Source organism: Triturus cristatus, chromosome 7 (genome assembly GCF_964204655.1).
Source record: "Triturus cristatus chromosome 7, aTriCri1.1, whole genome shotgun sequence".
Lineage (NCBI taxonomy): Eukaryota > Metazoa > Chordata > Amphibia > Caudata > Salamandridae > Triturus > Triturus cristatus.
The window spans coordinates 1,000,287,914-1,000,306,050 of record NC_140590.1 but is presented as its reverse complement, the minus strand read 5'-3'; the positions used below and the strand labels follow the sequence as shown (position 1 = coordinate 1,000,306,050).

General features: G+C 48.5%; 1 protein-coding gene across 3 annotated transcripts in view; it reads left to right on the top strand.

Annotated features, from left to right (window-relative positions):
* The window catches only part of ACSL6 (acyl-CoA synthetase long chain family member 6), a 410,748-nt gene that overhangs the window by 80,926 nt on the left and 311,685 nt on the right, over positions 1-18,137 (top strand). Inside the window, exon 1 of one of the 3 annotated variants that reach the window (XM_085618043.1) lies at positions 526-663. The exons of the other annotated variants lie outside the window; for them this stretch is intronic. The gene's annotated coding sequence lies outside the window, so the exon portion shown is untranslated. Of the gene's footprint in view, positions 1-525; positions 664-18,137 lie in introns of those variants that run through there. 3 annotated transcript variants of the gene reach the window in all.

Sequence of the window (18,137 nt, the reverse complement as noted above, 5' to 3'; positions counted from 1 at the left end):
ACCTACTGACAGGGACTTATGCCATTCCCCTCATTATATGCCCCCTTCCCAGCCTTAAGCTTTAATTGACGCTCATGCCAAGCAAGCGACAGCAGCAGTGCGCTCTAACCAGGGGTGCTGAATGTCGTCCGGCATTCTTGTGTTGTTACGTGTATTTGATTAGTGCACAACTCATCCCAGAGGGTGTTCTGTCACCTGGTGTCCTAAAGATCGTTTATCAAAATATCGCCCCAACAGAGTTAATAATGAACAGCTACACCCAACGGGCGTGTGAATTAAACAGCGCTTCACCGTGATAGGCGCCGTCTCGTTTGTTATGTAGCTTCAATTGGCACTTGGTAGCTGGGGAGGAGGAGGGTGGGCGTCTGAGGCGAGCTTTCTTCTCCTGTCCCCACCTCCCTGACAGACTTTGTGTGGCCGGCCTATGAGCTCTGGACTCCGGACAAAAAGGTTTGGTCCTCGGCGCGAAGCAGGGAGACCCCGGGCATGCGCCAAGAGTGGGGACGTGCGGCGCCCCACGAGTCCCCCGATGCCCACGGGCTGCGAGTTCAGTCGTAACCGAGACCCGCGTGCCTTGCTGCTGGCCGTAAATTCATGGAGAGGAGCCTCTAGCGTCGACGCCATTCGCAGCGCTACAGGGAGCCCCGGACCCCTCGGCAGCAGGTATGGAAACGCCTCTCCCCCCTGCACTTGCCGCCGCCTAACACCCGCCTCTTCTATGTGGGACGAAGCAGCGCGCGGAGGCTGGGTTGGGCTAGTTGTGCTCACGGGCGAGTATTTTCATACATAGTAGTTCCAGAAAGTATTTCTGACGTGGTCGGAATTTTTTTTCTACTGCGCACTTTACGCTGGTTGGCCGCGTGGGGAAACGTGGTTTTACGCGTGTTTCTTTTGATTTATTGTACAAGGGGAACAAGTTTACCGATGGAAAGTGACGCGGCTAAAACACCAGGGAGGCATAGGTAGAAAATATGTCATGCTTCGTCATGTGACGGGCGGTGTGTTAATATTGTGTGTAGTGTTTTTAGCGGGACTGACATGTTCTCATTGGGACAGCATGAGTACTGTATCGCAGAAATGACCCACTCTCGCTGGGACAGTACTGGCTCTTTTCCCCAAACTGCACCACTGTTACTGGGTCGGTTCTGCGTTAGTGGTACTGGGACACTGCCACCACTTCTCAGCAAATGAAATTGCCTTTACATAGTGCTTACTACCCCCGGCAAGTACGGCCAGCACAGTGCTACCCGGGAGCCCAAGGCTAGTGGTCAGTCCATTGGCTTGCAGACTAAAGGAAACCATTCCATGAATTCTCCATGCATTGACTCCAGTTTCTGTGAGGTACAATAGTGACTTGGGTGTGATCAATAGAGGGGCTATGTGAGAAGCCAATGCTTGTTGGAATCAATAGATATGATTTTAGAAACAGAGCTTTAAGATAGGCAGGCATGAGATTTAGAGTAGTTTATGTACACAAGAGGAATGCCATAGTGCTTAATTTGTAGATAAAGTAAGTGCCAGAGCCCTAGTCAGGAGGACACCGCAGCTGGCACCACTCATTGTCACTGCCAGCGCTGCCCAAGATGGTACCTACACAACTACAAACCATCACACTGCTACAAGTTTGGAAATTCAGACTGTTTGAAGCCCCCAAAGCTATAAGAATGGCGTGGGCGACATATATTCGTTTTTGTAATTATTAAATCACTGTTGTGCTTCTCATCTATAAATTACACAAACAGTTCCGCCATGTGGCAGCTGACCTAAGTGCTGGTGCTGACAATTAAGGGCCGGTGTCGAGCACCGCAAACCACCGGCTCAAATTAAGCACTGGGTATTCAGAAGGTAGAAGGAAACCAGAGGTTCATTCAAAATAAATAAGCCAGGGAAAAATGAAATGTTATTTCAAGGTCAATTTTTCATGGAGGGTTTTTAGGAATATAGCAGGTGGAGATTTTTTGCGATAGCCTGAAATATGTGAATGTAAACATGTGAAAATATATATATTTTTTTAATTCTGATCTAAAGGAATGTGGCTTTTAACAGTTTTTCAAGAGACACTTCTAAAGATGTGGCAGATACTTGCCTCACAGCAAAAAGCAAGCCCAATACTTGCAGAGAACCATTTACAAGTGACTGGCACGCAGTGCAAAATTTAAGCATATCCCGGGACCCATAATAACACCACCATAAGCCACTATACCTACTAGAGCAGTATATTCAGTACTATAAACTATTGCTACAGTTCAGGGGCGGCTCCTCCACGTGGGCGGAGGAGCGTCGCCTCACTGCTTTCTCGCAGTGCGAGAAGCAGAAAAAGGGATTGGTAGGGGAGGGTGAGTCGGGGAGGAGTGGCTAGCCCAATGTTGTCGGCCCCAGGGCCGACCAAACCAGTCATGCAGACTCTCACATAAACAACACATGTAATATAAAATAGAAATATATGTTATATAAAAACCCACCAACTTAAGGTAGTTAATAAACACATTGCCGCAATTTTCATTAGTAAATTCAGTGCATGTTTATGCGACCCATTAACTACTTGGTTCGGAAGGCCATGTACCCAGTGCTCACCTGAAGAGCCCCAGGCACCACAGAACGGACACCATTTTCTGCCGAATAGATGTGTCTGAGGACACCTTGACCTTCCGCCATCCACCTTGCCTCATATATATTACACCTCAGCCTGCTTTAGTGGTGATGCATGAGCGGGATATGAGTGCGGAATGTGGGCGGTGAGAGTCATTTGGGTCTGACGGGGTGAGCAGATAGGTCCTTGTTCCTGGTGGAGTGCCCTGCCTACATTAACGCATCTCGCTGGTAACATTTGTGGTTGCTGACATAATAATGAAGTATCTTGCACAAACTGGGGAGTTATGACTCGTGAATGTGCTCAGAAGGTGCTTTGCTGGCGCTTCTCTGCAGGACAGTGGTATTTTTATTAAAGACAGCACTTGTACATCCCAGTATGTTTTACTGTTACTAGGGCAGCAGTTCCACTTCTCTGCAGAAATATATGTTCTGAGATGGCTCCGCTTGGTCAGCACCTTTCTACAGCTAATGGAATACTGACACTCCTTATCAGGACAATATTCCTGTTTTTGGGACAGCACTGGCCCTTCTCAGCAGGAACTTTACTGCTATAGTACTGGCACTTCAGAGAAAGACTAGCACCGCGTCTTAGTATGTCTGTACCGATGTTACTTAATAGTACCAGCACGCCACACCTGGCCTGGTCTGTTGGCATGGGATCATGCTATAGCATCACATTTCTAAGCGGCGCTGTCCTGTTGCTACTGGGGCAGTGCCGACACGTCTCAGCAGCACTGTATTTTGCAAGTGCGATTTCCGCACTTCTGAAGGAAGCAGGCACTTTGTCGCTGTCCAAGCACTGCGACTGTTACTGCAGAGTATCAGGCGAGTTGAAGAGCTGCTCCCAAAGGCAACACTGTGAGGGCAGATGTTCTGAGATAGGTTGCTACAGGCAGTGCTTTAAATGGGCCGGTACTGAGCACTGGCACTTTTTTTTTTATTTTGAGACAGAGAGTACCTGCACTTCTTAAGAGAAACGTAATACTTTTAATTAGAGAGTAAGGGCACTTCTCAGAAACAAGCAGGTACTCTGGTACAGAGTACTTGCACTTTTATTTTTCCATTTCAAGCACTGGCTACAGGCCCATTGTGAAAACGGAAGTTCTAATTACGGCTCCCTCATTTGACTAAATCGTGTGGTCCTGGGAATACGCTATTTCCCACGAGCCTTAGTTTCCTAATTAGACTCAACTGCAAGTGCTACCTAAAAATAGGTTGTCTGCATGCCAAAACATGACCTTTTGAAACAAAAGTGTACACACTTTACTAGGAGATGCAGCGGATTTGGGGCAGATCTCTGATAAGTGCATTTTAGTCACCCATCAGCTTAACTCTCTCTCCTTTTTTTATTACAACCTTGTGACTAAATACAAACGAGTAACAGTGTTTTGTTGGGAGGTGTACCGTTTGAGTTGCATTCATTTTTGTCCTGCCAGCAACACCATTGATAACCTGGCCCCCATGGACAGCGAAACCCGCACGTGAAGGGCCCGGTGCTACAAGCGCAGGTCACAGGGTCAGGATTCCCAAGACCCTGCTTGCCAGCACGAGCCTCACACCCCCACCCTGGCCTCTGCTCGTAATTACATCATGGCCAGGGGGAGTGGGCCATGTTGAGCCGTCCCTGCAGGGCGCCATCTTCTTTCGGCCACGGGTCGGTGCTCGCGGGGCTGCTCTTCCTTTCGTGACACAGTCAATTACTGACGTGACTGCTTCAGCCCCTGGAGGGCCCACTCTGTCTTGTTCCTGCTGAAGCGGCTTCTATTTTTCACTACAGCGCAGAGATGTATGAATAATGTATTCAGGCTCCGCTTGAGCGTTTCCCGCGCTCTGACTTGCAGATTTCTGCAGAGCTGCAGCGGCTCCACGTGGTCGACGCTGCCGGCCGCTCCGGGGTGAGCCACGGGGATGCATTATTGATGCCTGGAGCCTGCGAGAGCGCAGGAAGGAAGCAGGGTCATGTGGGAGACAGCTGTACTCCATGTCCACACACACACAGCGTGTCCAGAGGTGTGTCAAAGCTACACACAGGGCCGGCTTTAGCGCTCATGGCACCCGGTGCGACAATCATTTTTGGCGCCCCCAGACCTCATGACTGCCTCCTCGGATCCTCTCACTACCATCTGCATAAGTGCCCCTCATCTCTCCAGTCATAAGTTATTGATAAACACAGCGTCCCACCCGCCCCTGGGATCGGTGCCTCCTCAACAGGTCAGCCCCAGTGCTGCTGCACCAGTCGCACTGCCCTAGGGTTGGCCCTGGCTGCACACATCTGTCCTTTTGGAAGTCTGCAGAACTCCCAACTGAAAAGCGTCACAGAAAAGCTGTACACACTGAGATCTGGTGTGAGCTCAGTCCCTCACACCAGATCTCGGACACACAAATGCCCGGAGTAGTGTGACTGACACCATGCACCCTTTAAACACCAAGGGCCTCATTCGCAAAGGTGCACCTGCACGTTTGTGTAAGTTTACGATTGTTTGCTATTCACAAAGGGAAAGTAGTATCTTTACAAGTGCGGAGTCTCTGCACATTAAAAAAACTACATTTTTATGTGCGGAGAGTTTGCACTCGTAAATATACTACTCGCACATCCCTTTGTGAATAGCAAACAAATGTAAACCTACACAGAAGTGTAGTTTGCCTGTGTGAATCAGGCTTCAAATGTGGCCCATCTCTAGCCGCCAGCCTGGTATTAGGCGCCATGCGGTTAGTTGGTCATGGGCAAGGAGCGAAGAGTACAGAAAGCCAACAAGACTTCTCTTGGCCTGGTTCATTTCTCTCCCTGCTGCTGCGTTCACGCCAGTGGCGGCCAGTGGGGATTTAAGAGCAGCGTCAGGTACCCCAAAGTGCAAGTTTGGGGGAGGAAGCCAGTCAGTAAACCGCCCGTCACCAGAATTAGCCTGAATAACTTTTCAGAACCCAGGCAGGGGCCAAGTCTCCCTAGGTCCACATAGACAGCCTGCCTCAGGGAGCTGCAGTGCCTTGGATGCGGCAATCATTAAAGAAACAGAACACGTTACTGACCAGCACTGACCGTTCCTCCTCCCAAGATAGGGATTCTTTCTGGCCCTGACCCACGACCACCTTCCAAAGCTTCTGGCTGCACTTGCCTCACTCCGCTGGGCAGAGGAGCCAAAGACGGATGGGGTAATAGCAGGTGGCAAAGCATAGATACCCCACGTCCTGCAGGAACCGCAGAGGCGCAGTACCCCATGTATGATTAAAATGGCATTTTCAGAGGATTCTGATATGATCTGACCCCTCATGGCTGACCCAAGAAGAAATATCCGCGGCTAGCACTATATCTACAGAGAACATACCACAGCTTGTAGATCAGTGTAGTGCATAAGAAAGAGGAAATTATGAACTTGTAAGTAGAAATTAAGCATGTTAGGAGACAATTAACTACTTCAAAATTCAGTGAAGTCCGATCAGTTCTCTGAAAAGCTCTTTACATTGGATTTTATTTTCATTATTTGTGATGTCACTTAAGAAACTTCCAACTTTCACAATTCTCTGATGCCGAAAGCGTGCAAAAAAATGACCTGCACGTACTTGTAGTGTTTTTCTTTCAGCTGTGAGGAAATCCTTATATCGGGTGTTTGTGACCGCACTCGTCATGCTAATCCCGCATTCATTTGCTACATTATATACATTTGTGTGGTAATGTTCATGTCCCAAATATGGCTGAACTTTGAACAGCATGCTTTTGTGTATTAAACTGATGGGAATGTGTCTGGGTGCATCACTATAAGCCCGGCACACACAAAAATATTTTGATAAAAGTTCCAGATTACTATACCTTAACAGATATTCTCCTTAAGAGGTCTACTATTTTAGACCCCATGGAAAAAATGGTTTGGAAAATAGGTTTTTATGGCAAAAATGTTCACAGGGATTTTTATTTATGGCACAGCCATACAACACATGGTGATAGCACCAATGATACACTTATAAGAAAAGTAAATGTGAAAATCATCCCCGACACTACCTACCCCCATTGTGGTATTTATTGTTTAGAAGATAAAGCAAGGAAGTGCACTTTAAAACACATCCTAAGTTTGTTAAGAAATGTTTTAAAGGCAGTTCTCCAGAAGAGCTCAGAATTTACCTTAAAATATAACAGCAGCAAATCAGAATGATGTAACCAATATGTTTATAATCCATAGAGACCTGAACCTGTCACAATAGAGACTTTTTGTTCTAAAGCAGAAAAATGGTGCACCCAGTTGAAAAAGTGGCTGTATATATGAGACACTGTTTTGTTACACAATAAAAACAAGTCACCAAAGTCCAGCTCGGACGCAGTCCTATGGCCAGAAATGCCGTGGTCAGGAGAAGTGAATCAAATGGACATTATACCAGTAGAATTGTGCTGTCAGAAACAGAGAGCCAGGCTATGTTTGCCCCCGAATTCTGTGGCAGGATAAATCATTACAATTTTCAGTACATAAGAAAACAGCCCTCCTCTCCTAGAATTTTGAATTTGAATTTATTTCATTTGCATAGTTACTGAAAACCATTGCAATACAAATTTCGATTAAAACGATAAGATCATAGTAAAATATTAATAACACGTTTGTAAATTTCATAAATAATTAAAAGCTTTGAAACAGTTAAATTACTGACAGATTAAAAGTGCTTTGTTGTTCGTGCAGATAGCTGCCAGTATAAGTAAAGCCGTCAGTGCGCAGTTCATTGCTCAATCTGGAAGTGTTATTGTCCGGAAGATGCATTACTAAAGGACCAATCTGAGCACTCTGTGTGGGCTTCCCTGCTCGGCCTTGTTTGAAACAGACTATTATCTTGATTTGGATGGAGTAACACTATAATCGCAGGTGTTTAAGCTGCCGGCCACCTGCGTGGGATGATGACCTGTAGGGCTGCCCCCGGAACCCAGGAGAAGATGGCATTTTTTCTTGGCTACAACAAGAAATCTCACTAGTCTGCAGTATCGTTGTGGTGTTGCACTTATATGCCCAGGTACTACCTACACCCCCTCTTCCAGAGTTTTGGATGAGGGGGTCGTAAACCCCCCCACCGTATTTATTAACTTAAAAAACTTAAACATAATTAATATATAAAATATTTACAAAATACGCAGAAAACATTGCATTACATTGATACGTACAGATGTCAGATGGCTAACCTTAACATATCTCTAATACAAGGTATTCCTATCCGAATCTAAAACATATCATCAATAATCATAATAGCAGTTAATTTTTCTGCGTATCCCTATTTGAGCCTACGGCAAGGTCAATAACTGGTGTCAGATCATTATCAAATTATGCCCGCCCTCCAACCGGAGTGCGCATGCGCAGAGGGCCCGTTCACCGTGAGGGTACTTCCCCCCCACCGGTTACCCCCGTACGGTCTGTATATTATCTCCATAAGGGGCCCTTGCAGTTCTGCGCCATTGTGCACGTGCGGGGTGGCCAACCAGCCTAGGGAAAGCGTTACTCCCCACTCCCCCGCACCCATCCAGCCAACCGGCTGTAACTGCCCCTGGAGTTCTAGGAGAGACCACTTGTCCCTCCCCCTTGGGCAACCCCATTCAAGAATGGTGCCGCCCTCTAAGGACCTTAAATTTACTGCTCAACAATCATGACCTTACCGCCTGACGAAGGAATAGCACTAAAATACGACGATAGACGATCTGTAAATGGAACAAACTTCTCATACACAAAAAGAGACAGAACATGATAACACACAATACAACAATATTAATGCAAACCTGTGAATAAAAGCAGAAGAATTCACCACAAATGTATTTGCTTTAGGGGATGGTGGGTGGGGAAATCAAGTTACAGCCTCCTAGCGAGGCTGGTGCAGCAAGCTGGGGGAGCGAAGAGGCAGACTCCTAAGCTCCCCGGCCTTTTATCCCAGTTCCATGCCAGGCCAGTTCTAACCCGCCTGGCGTTCGCCCAACGCATGACCCGGAAGTGATTGCAATCACTTCCGGGTCACGCCCAGGACCCACGACCAATTACTGACGAGGCGCGCCTGTCGTGTCACCACTGTGCGCGACAGGCCCGCCTCTATGTGGTCGTCAGGGGCCGGCACGACCGCCATACTTTCGGCGTGGCCAATGCCGTCCCCGCCTTTCTCTATGGCCAGGTACTACCTACACCCCCTCCTCACTTATCAAGACCCAGATAATAACATGAGAAGAGTTTTGGATGAGGGGGTCGTAAAAACCCCCGGCCGTATTTATTAACATAAAAAACTTAAACATAATTAATATATACAATATTTACAAAATACGCAGAACACATTGCATTACATTGATAAGTACAGATGTCAGATGGCTAACATTAACATATCTCTAGTACAAGGTATTTCCTATCCAAATCATATCATCATCAATAATCATAATAGCAGTTAATTTTTCTGCGTATCCCTATTTGAGCCTATGGCAAGGTCAATAACTGGTGTCAGATCCTTATCAAATTATGCCCGCCCTCCAACCGGACTGCGCATGCGCATAGGGCCCGTTCACCGTGAGGGTACTTCCCCCCCCCCCCCCCTCCCGGTTACCCCCGTACGCTCTGTATATTGTCTCCATAAGGAGCCCTTGCAGTTCTGTGCCGTTTACTGGTGCCTTTGTGCACGTGCGGGGTGGCCAACCAGCCTAGGGAAAGCGTTACTCCCCACTCCCCCGCACCCATCCAGCCAACCGGCTGTAACTGCCCCTGGAGTTTTAGGAGAGACCACTTGTCCCTCCCCCTTGGGCGCCCCCATTCAGGAATGGGGCCGCCCTCTAAGGACCTTAAATTTGCTCACCAATCATGACCTTACCGCCACAGGCCAGCATAGTTGACCAAATGCTAACTAGAGGGCCATGTCCTTCTTCTGAAGCCACCCAACCAAGCCAGCAGATTCTCTAGGAAGATTCCATTCCCTACTTTAGACAAGTGGACACCGTCTTTTAAGAAGCACGGCTCCCCCCTGATACACCTGTGGGCGATCGTCTGTAGATTACGAGCCCTGAACAGCCTCTCTATCTTATTATTGATCCTTCCTACTGACTGATACAGTGCCCTCACAGACACCCCCCCCCCTCCATTGGAATCTGTGCACCATCTGTAACCATACGATGGTGCAACCTTGGCGTGTCCGAGCTAACCAACCCACTTCAGTGATTATGGTTTCTACCATCCCCCTTCTACCCAGATTTGCCAGATCGTTCCCTCCCAGGTGCAAGATAATAATACTGGGAAGAGCCCCACCCTTGTTCAACAGGTCTACTACAAAACCCCTAAACTGACTGAAACGGAGACCCCCTTTCCCATGAAATGACACCCTAAAACCAGCCTACTCTGCTCTAGACCTGTAATTACCTGAAAGGAAAAAGTTATTCAAACGCCTCGCATATGAATGGCCAATAATCCAGACGACATGTGGTCCTGGTTTCTGTGGCTGTGCACGTCCTTGCGTTGATTGATATTGCGGTCGTGCCGCCTCCAGTTCACCCCCTGCGTGACAGGCTTGAGAAACTGTAAATTTGAGCAGAGAAGGAACATGCATCAGCACCGGGCAAATGTCCTACTCACAACATATGCAGCCGCACATAGTGCTTATAACAATTGGAGGACCACCTCCCAATCCTTTGAACGTTGCTGCTGGGGAAACCCCTTGCTGTTACCTCAGTGGCAGCCCCTATTCTGAAAGAATGTGTCCCAAAGCAACTAGGATCCAAGCTTGCCTTCTGTACTGCCATATCCATGACTTTTAAACTGATACCTTGTGAGTGGAGTACCATCAGCATGAATTAACAATACCCCCCCTTATTACTGGGTCTACGCTGTAGGAATGCCTTTAAATGTGTGATGGGGCAGCAAGGATTACTATGTGCCCGATGCAGTACTACCACTTCCCCACTGGCCTCCTGGTCAGTCTTGGACTTTCTAATGGATATCAATTATATATCATCCTGTTTGTTTTGGGCCACCAATTCCCAATCCTAAACGCACCATAAAAAGGCTAATGAAAAGGCGGCGCTGAACAAAAGAGCTTCCTCTGTGGTGTTGCAGATGAGGTGAAGGAGCCCTTAGTTAAGATGCTCACAGCTCCACCCCTATCGGACGCCTCGTGTCCAGTGCCGACCCTTGTAGGCGCTGCCACCCCTTCAAAGCTTTCCTAACTGTGAAACTGTTGGTAGGGTCCCCCCTATCTTTTGTTTGAGCAAAGAAAGAGATTGCCGCCACATGCCGCCTGGCTGCTGCCGCAGAGCGTCCTTCCCTTTTCAAGGCACTTAGGTAGACCAGGAGTGCCCCGTGTCATGCCACTTTTCCGCCTAGTCCTGTCCCAAAAAGGTACAATATGCCCAAAACGCCCCTTCATACGCTTTCCTGGTCCTGAGTGCTAGGCTAGCTGCCACGAGGTCTGGTTGTTGGGGGCACCAACCTGCCCAAGTATTTCTGGTAAGGGTGTGGGGGTCCCTGCTGCAGACGGAAGGTGTGCCCTGAAAACCTGCATTTTGAAGCGAGAGAGTGCATCAGCAGCATGATTCAACACCCCTGGCACATGCTTAGCTTTACATTGTATATTCAGTCTCATACATAGCAAAACTATCTCTTACAACAAGCGGAGAATCATTTTACACCGTACTGCTTGCTGATTGATACATTCAACTACAGTCATGTTGTTCGACCAGAACACCATTGATTGATCACGCAATCGTTCTGGCCATACTGTTAATGCCACCCAGATGGGGAACAGCTCCAAGAAACCAATGTTACACGTCACACCATTCTTCAGCCACCAGGCCGGCCAACGCTGAGCCACCCACTCAGTACCGAGTATGTTACCAAATCCCCCACTACCCCCAGCGTCAGTCATTAAACCTAACTCTGCGGAAGTAGTGGGTGGACCGGGCCACACTACCCTGCTGTTGAAGTCCCGCAAGAATGCCATCCAAATCTGCATGTCCTGCCTAACCTCAGCCTGGTGTGGTGGTGTTTCTCCTTGAGACCGGCCATGGCTTGTGAGATGAACCGGGAAAATGGTCGTGCCATAGGGATAACCCTCAGAGCGAAATTCAACTGTCCTACCTGTCTGCTGTAACTGGTGCAAAGTGACCTTTTCTTTTGCCAAGCATTGCTGCAATGTTGTCTTGAACTTGGCAATCTTGTCTGTAGGCAACCGAAAACACCCTTGAACGGAGTCTAGTTCAATCCCTAAGAATTCTATCGTTGTTGTTGGCCCAACTCTCTTACCTGGTGCCAAGGGAACCCCAAAAGCCTGCATGAGCATGCAGAATTCTTGCAGTGCCCACACACACTCCCGGGAGCCCAGTGACCCCAAGATAAGAAAGTCATCAAGGTAGTGCATGACAAACTGGTGCCCTGTCACCTGTCTAAAAACCCATTCCAAAAATGAACTGAATTTTTCAAAATAAGCACAGGAAACCGAGCAGCCCATAGGCATACACATATCCATGTAGAATCTACCCTGGAACTGAAAACCAAGGAGATGAAAGTCAGATGGGTGAACTGGCAACGAACGAAAGGCAGACTCTATGTCAGATTTAGCCAACAGTACTCCAGGGCCCAACCCCCTGAGCATCTCTACTGCTTGCTCAAAGGAGGCATATTTTACACTACAAATCTCATCACTGATAGCGTCATTCAATAAGTTGCCTTTAGGTGCTGACAGATTATGTATCAACCTGAACTCTCCACTTTCCTTCTTGGGGACCACTCCCAAAGGGGAGCAGACAAAATTCTCTAGCGGGATGGAATCAAATGGCCCAACTATTCTGCCTAAGCGCCATTCTTTTTCAATTTTTGTTGCCGCTACACCCGGATTGGCCGTAACCGAGAGTTGACTCTTGCAGTCCGCTGTCCCCACATATTCAGGTGCTGGAATCCTGAAACCATACCTGAAACCATCTAGCAATGTCCTAGCAGTGGAATGACAAGGGTATTTGTTTAGCCAGAGTGTCAGAGCCATTACGTTAATGGGTGAACGTGCCATGTGTTGTGCAATACCCTCACTCCTGCTACTTCTTTCCCCTATCCTTTGACTTTCTGAGACATTTGGACTCAGGGTGCGATGGGTTGGCACAGATAGAACAAGCATGTTTGAACATGCACGTGCCTTGAGGCCTAGTGCATGTGCGCCTATTAAAGTCCCAACATGTCCATTTTCTTCCTCCCCCGCTACCTGAACTATTGGTGGAGCCTGTGGATGGATGTGGCCGAAAGGACTGGCTTTTGGCATTGTCCTGAGACCCCCCACCAAATTGGTCTAACCAGGCGATTGTGTCAATGCGGTCCCAAGAGAGGGATGGGTCAGACGCTTTGGCTCTCCTAAAATTCTTGTCGTATTCCTTCCATCCCATCCCACCATACTTGTCATGCGACCCAGTGATCCTGCTCTGGTAACATGCCATCTCTGCCTGCATATTAGGAAAATGTTCAGCCATCACTGCCATGAATATTGAGAAACCGCTGATCCAATTATTCAAATTTTCCTCAATCCTGAACTTTTGTAGTTCACTTGCCCATTCCCTAGGGAGCATCCAGTCCTTCTTTTTCCTTGCTTCCTCCTTTTCATTTTCATCAAGAAGCAATGAGAACATACTAACATAACTCCCAGACCATATTTTTTCTTTCACTTCTTGTGTGACATGTCTCGCCAAGTGTTCCCTCCAGGTGCGGGATTCCCCCACACCTAAAACAGGCAACGTTTGCTGCTTACCTACTGGAGCTGCCCCAATTGGCTCCGTCAGCTTCTCCTTTGCCAGGTTGATCACTGGAAGTCCTTTGTTGGGTTCAAATGGGGTGGCCCCTCCCGCTGGAATGACAGGGGAAGGTGCACCCAACCCCTAAACTGTCCTATCCCCAGGTTTCCCAGCAAAGTGAGCCACTATCCGCCTTGCTTCAGCGATTACGTCATCCCCAATGTCTTTCGCCCCCACTGCTGGTGACAAAATCCCTGCCTTCCCCAACCAAGGAAGGACTGCAGCTAAGTGTGACACTAAATCTTGCGGAACTGGGTTCCCTCCCGCAGGGACCACTGGGGATTGTGGGCTACCCTCCCCGGGGACCCCACCCACAGGGGCGACTGGAGCTTGTGGACTACTACCCATTGGAACCACCCCTGCAGGAGTAGGTGCGGACGGTTGGCAACCGCCATTCGGTGCAGGCTGTCCGTCTGCCCCCTCTGAAGGGACACCCCCTAAAGGGACCACCCCTGAAGGCCCGGGCTCCTCCCTGGGATGGGGGACTGGCTCCTCCTCCCTGGGCTGGGGGACTGGCACAGGGGCCACAGGTGTAACAGGTTCATTTGGCACCCCTTTCCTAGACCTAACCCGCTTGGGGAGGGGGGGAAATGCCGCCTTGGGGGGCTCAATGCTACGCCTAGCCCTCTCCTCTGTCCCCTCTTGCCCATCCACCCTTTCTCTGAGGTCAGCGAGACCCTGTTCCAACTCATCAACCTTCTTCATCATTGCTTCCATCAGTTTCTCCATACGAGAACGCTGTTCACCCCGCTTTGCCTTACCGGCCATTATCCTTATCCAAACTGCAGTAGTTACTGGTAATGTGCTGGCTATTACCCAAAGTACATACAATGCCCTCCAACACTAAGAAAAGGCAACCATGTAATAGCCTAACTTAAACACACCCCACCGCACCACAATAACCTGGCACACTGTCCAAGCCCATACCTTACAACGCAGGAGGTACACAACTGGCCGTAAGCACCCACGCAACCAGAGCCACGCCACACCAGCTAATCCAGTGGGTCAGGTGAGTAATATCGAACCCGTGTTGTTCCCGGAAGCACTGGAATGCAGGCCTGTCCGTGTCCCCTTATGATTCTCCTGTGATCTGCACCAGCTGGTCCCAAACTCAGCGAAGTCCTCGTGGGCCTTTTTGTGATCGCGTACACGTCGTCGAGACTCATGTTGCTTGCAATCTAAAACACAGCAAAACAGATCAAGTGAGGCCTCCGGATGAGGCTGAGGGGCTCCCTAGCGAGCAAAGTGGCGTAACTCCAAAAGCAAAATTGCTGCTTGATACAGTCGCTGCTACTGGAAGAATAAGGGGACAAACATGAATTGTACACCCCCCAGCCAGGTGCACAAACCTTGGGAATTACACAGGGCCACAAAACGCTTCCCCCCTGCTCCCCTCAATAAATAAATTGCCACTGCTGGCTTAAACTGCAGTCAAATGTAATCACAATGCACAACCAACAGCTGTTTGATTTACAGCACACGCTCTACCCAGTACCACATACGCCCGGGAGCCGACAAGCACTCGTAACTGACCGCGCTCCCAACAGCTGATCCCCCGTGTATTATTAGCGCTGCGCAGCACTACTCAAGCCCAAAACCGGCGAGCGCACGCTGATTAAATTAACAGCTGCTCCACACGCAATGTTACTCGGGGCAAGCGCTCGGTAATTACCGTGCTCCTCAATCTCTTGGAAATCCTTTAAACACACACACCCAGCCGCGCTCGGCGGGTCCAGCAGCCCGCAATGCGCTCCTACTTTACCGTGCCTCGATCGATTTCCTGATCAGCTGTTTTTCCCCGCCGCTCTTCCTCGCCGCTGCCGCCGGCCTGTAGCAAGAAAAGATAGATAATAAAATCCCTCCACACACGGCAGACAAACGTCCCGGCCTGAATGCCGCGCTTCACGTCAAGGCAACAATCCGGTATTCTTGCAGACCTGGAAATAAAATCAAGTTACAGCCTCCTAGCCCGGCTGGTGCATCAAGCTGGGGGAGCGGGGAGCAAAGAGGCAGACTCCTACGCTCCCCAGCCTTTTATCCCAGTTCCATGCCAGGCCGGTTCTAACCGGCCTGGCGTTCGCCCAACGCGTGACCCGGAAGTGAATACAATCACTTCCGGGTCACGCCCAGGACCCACAACCAATTACTGTCGAGGCGTACCTGTTGCGTCACCACTGTGCGCGACAGGCCCGCCTCTATGTGGTCGTCAGGGGCCGGCACGACCGCCACACTTTCGGCGTGGCAGATGCCGGCCCCACCTTTCTCGTTGTAGTGTTGCTGGATCAAAGCATGCCAAAACTGCTTGCCTCCTGGAATGAATTCCCCTTTGGTTAAAAGGGATTTTTAACAGCTGTCTCCTTTCCTGTAGCAACTCCTTACAGGAGCATAATAAATGGGTGATGTCGCCCTGGCCATTTTTTTGCATGGGCTGTAAAATGCTGAAGTTGTCTCCCGCTTCCACGGTGGAAGGTTCTGGGTGAATGGGATCAAGCCGAGGCGGAGCTTTAAAATTTTTAGTTTCTGTGCTTTTGGGTAACGCAAATTGAAATATTTTTTGGGGGCTAAGATTCTTGTAAGAGTCATCCAAGCATGCGATCTGGCTGAAAAGGTAGCTTTTTCCTCCACCAACGACAGTTTTTTCAAAGATTTCCAGACTAATTTCTTGAAAGCTGAATGATGACTCTGTATGTTCCAGAGGGCCAAGAGTCCAGTGCTTACCAGAGCCTCCTGAAGGTAGCTTCTTGCAGGAGAATTCTCCCTCTGTTGGAGATCTTGCCATAAGAGCTGATTTAGAGTTTCTAGAGGCCTATGATCTGATCTTGTTCCAGCAGATGGTGTATGCGCCGTACCTGGCCCATGATTGCTTTAGTAGGCCAAACTCCAACCTAAGATGCGCCGGGGAGGTGTATTTTTGAAGGCTGAACATAGTTCTATATGTTTTTAATATTATTTTGTCCAGCAATTTATCATCTCTGCCTCTCAAAGCTTCACTACCATAGGTAACTGTGGGTAGGATTTTAGTCTGTGCTACATCCAGTAGGGGACTCAGTGTTGGACCCATTAATTTAGATGTTAAGCTTTTCATAGTTAGTGCTAGCACCAGCCCTTACCTTTTAATCTCTTATTGATGTTGTGCGAATGATCCTTCTTTATCTATGTAGACACCCAGATACTTTTAGGCCACCGCTGGTTCTATTTGTGTGCCGCTTAGATGCCAGAATCTCACTCCTTTCCTCTTGTTGTTAATTGACATTGTCCTAGTTTTCTTTAGGTTAATTGGCAGGTTGTTTTCTTATGCGTAGTCCTGCATGCTGTTAAGGAGATGTTGCAAGCCAACTACTGTATGGCTAAGCAGAATTACATCGTCAGCGTAAAGGAGATTGGATAGAGTTGTGCCCCCCCCAGCCTGGGCATGTGAGAATTGCAGGAGTTAAGTGTCTGTGGTAAATCTGCCATAAATAAATTGAATAGGGTGGGTGCCAGCCCACAGCCGTTTGAGGCCTTTCGTTGTTTTTATTTTTCTTGAAAGATGCGTCCCTGTTCCTAGTTTCACCTGTACCCAGGTGTCTGTGTGTAGAAGGGTTAACATCGTTAGGAGAGCATTTGGGATGCCCCATCGGGCTAACTTCGCCCACAGTCTTGCCCTATCCACATTATCAAAAGCAGCGCTAAAGTCGATGAAACAAGAGTGCAGCTGCATCGATGAGCAAAGAGATTGTCAGGATGTTAGTCGTGTACCTGTTTTTTTGCGGAAGCCTGTCTGGTTTAATGGTATTATGTCATTGTCGTCTGCCCAGGCTGTAAATTCATCCAGCATCGTACCCGCCAAATATTTGGCCTCGTTATTTACGCCACTTTTGTGAATAGGGATAATCGTGGAGCCTTTTCATGAATCAGAGATCGCGCCCAGTAGTCTCACTTCCGAAAATATTGGGAGAAATATTCTTGCCCACTCTGCCGCCCTCTGTTTAAACAGAGCGGGTGGGATTCCGTTTGGGCCCGGTGCCCCTTCCTTTCTCCCCTTTGTGATCTGCTGCCTGATTAGTAGCTGCTCTGCGGCATATGTCATTTCCTCCGGGAGTTGATCTAAATCAAAGGTGGGACACTTTCCTTTATTTGAGTATCAACATAGCGGTCATCCGGAGCTGCCCTCCTCTCTCCTCGGGAATATTCCACTTATCTTCAGGCGTAGGATTTAAATTATAACCTCTAATTTCCCACAGCTTTCCTCCTTTTTAGGCCGAAGCCTATCAGACAGCGCAGCTATCTGGTTTGCTAAAGACATCTTAGGGACATTCAGAACTCTTCCCTGGGAATGCTCTGGCCATTGCCTCCCAAGGAGTAAACCTTTTTCACACTACAGCTCCTTGTATTCTTCCACAAGTGCTCATTTCTGTAAAGATGACTGTAAATCTCATTCTTATCTTGTTACATTAGCTGTGCATTCAAATACAAAGGTCAAATGTCAGGCTCTGTCTTCAGAGGGAGCTTGGTTTTTTACTTTTTTTCTTTGACTTCAATGTGCCACTGTACTCTACTCTACTTAACTCTATGCCATTACACTCTAGGCCACTCTACTCTACTCCATTCCACTAACCTATGTGCCACTCCTCTCTATGCCATTCTACTCTATGACAATGAACTGTACACCACTGCACTCTACGACACTCTACTCTGCAACACTGCACTCTCCACCATTGAACTCTCCACCTCTTTGCTCTGCTCTACTGCACACTGTACCAATGCACACTACGCCACTCTACTCTGCATCACTGTACTCCACGCCACTGCA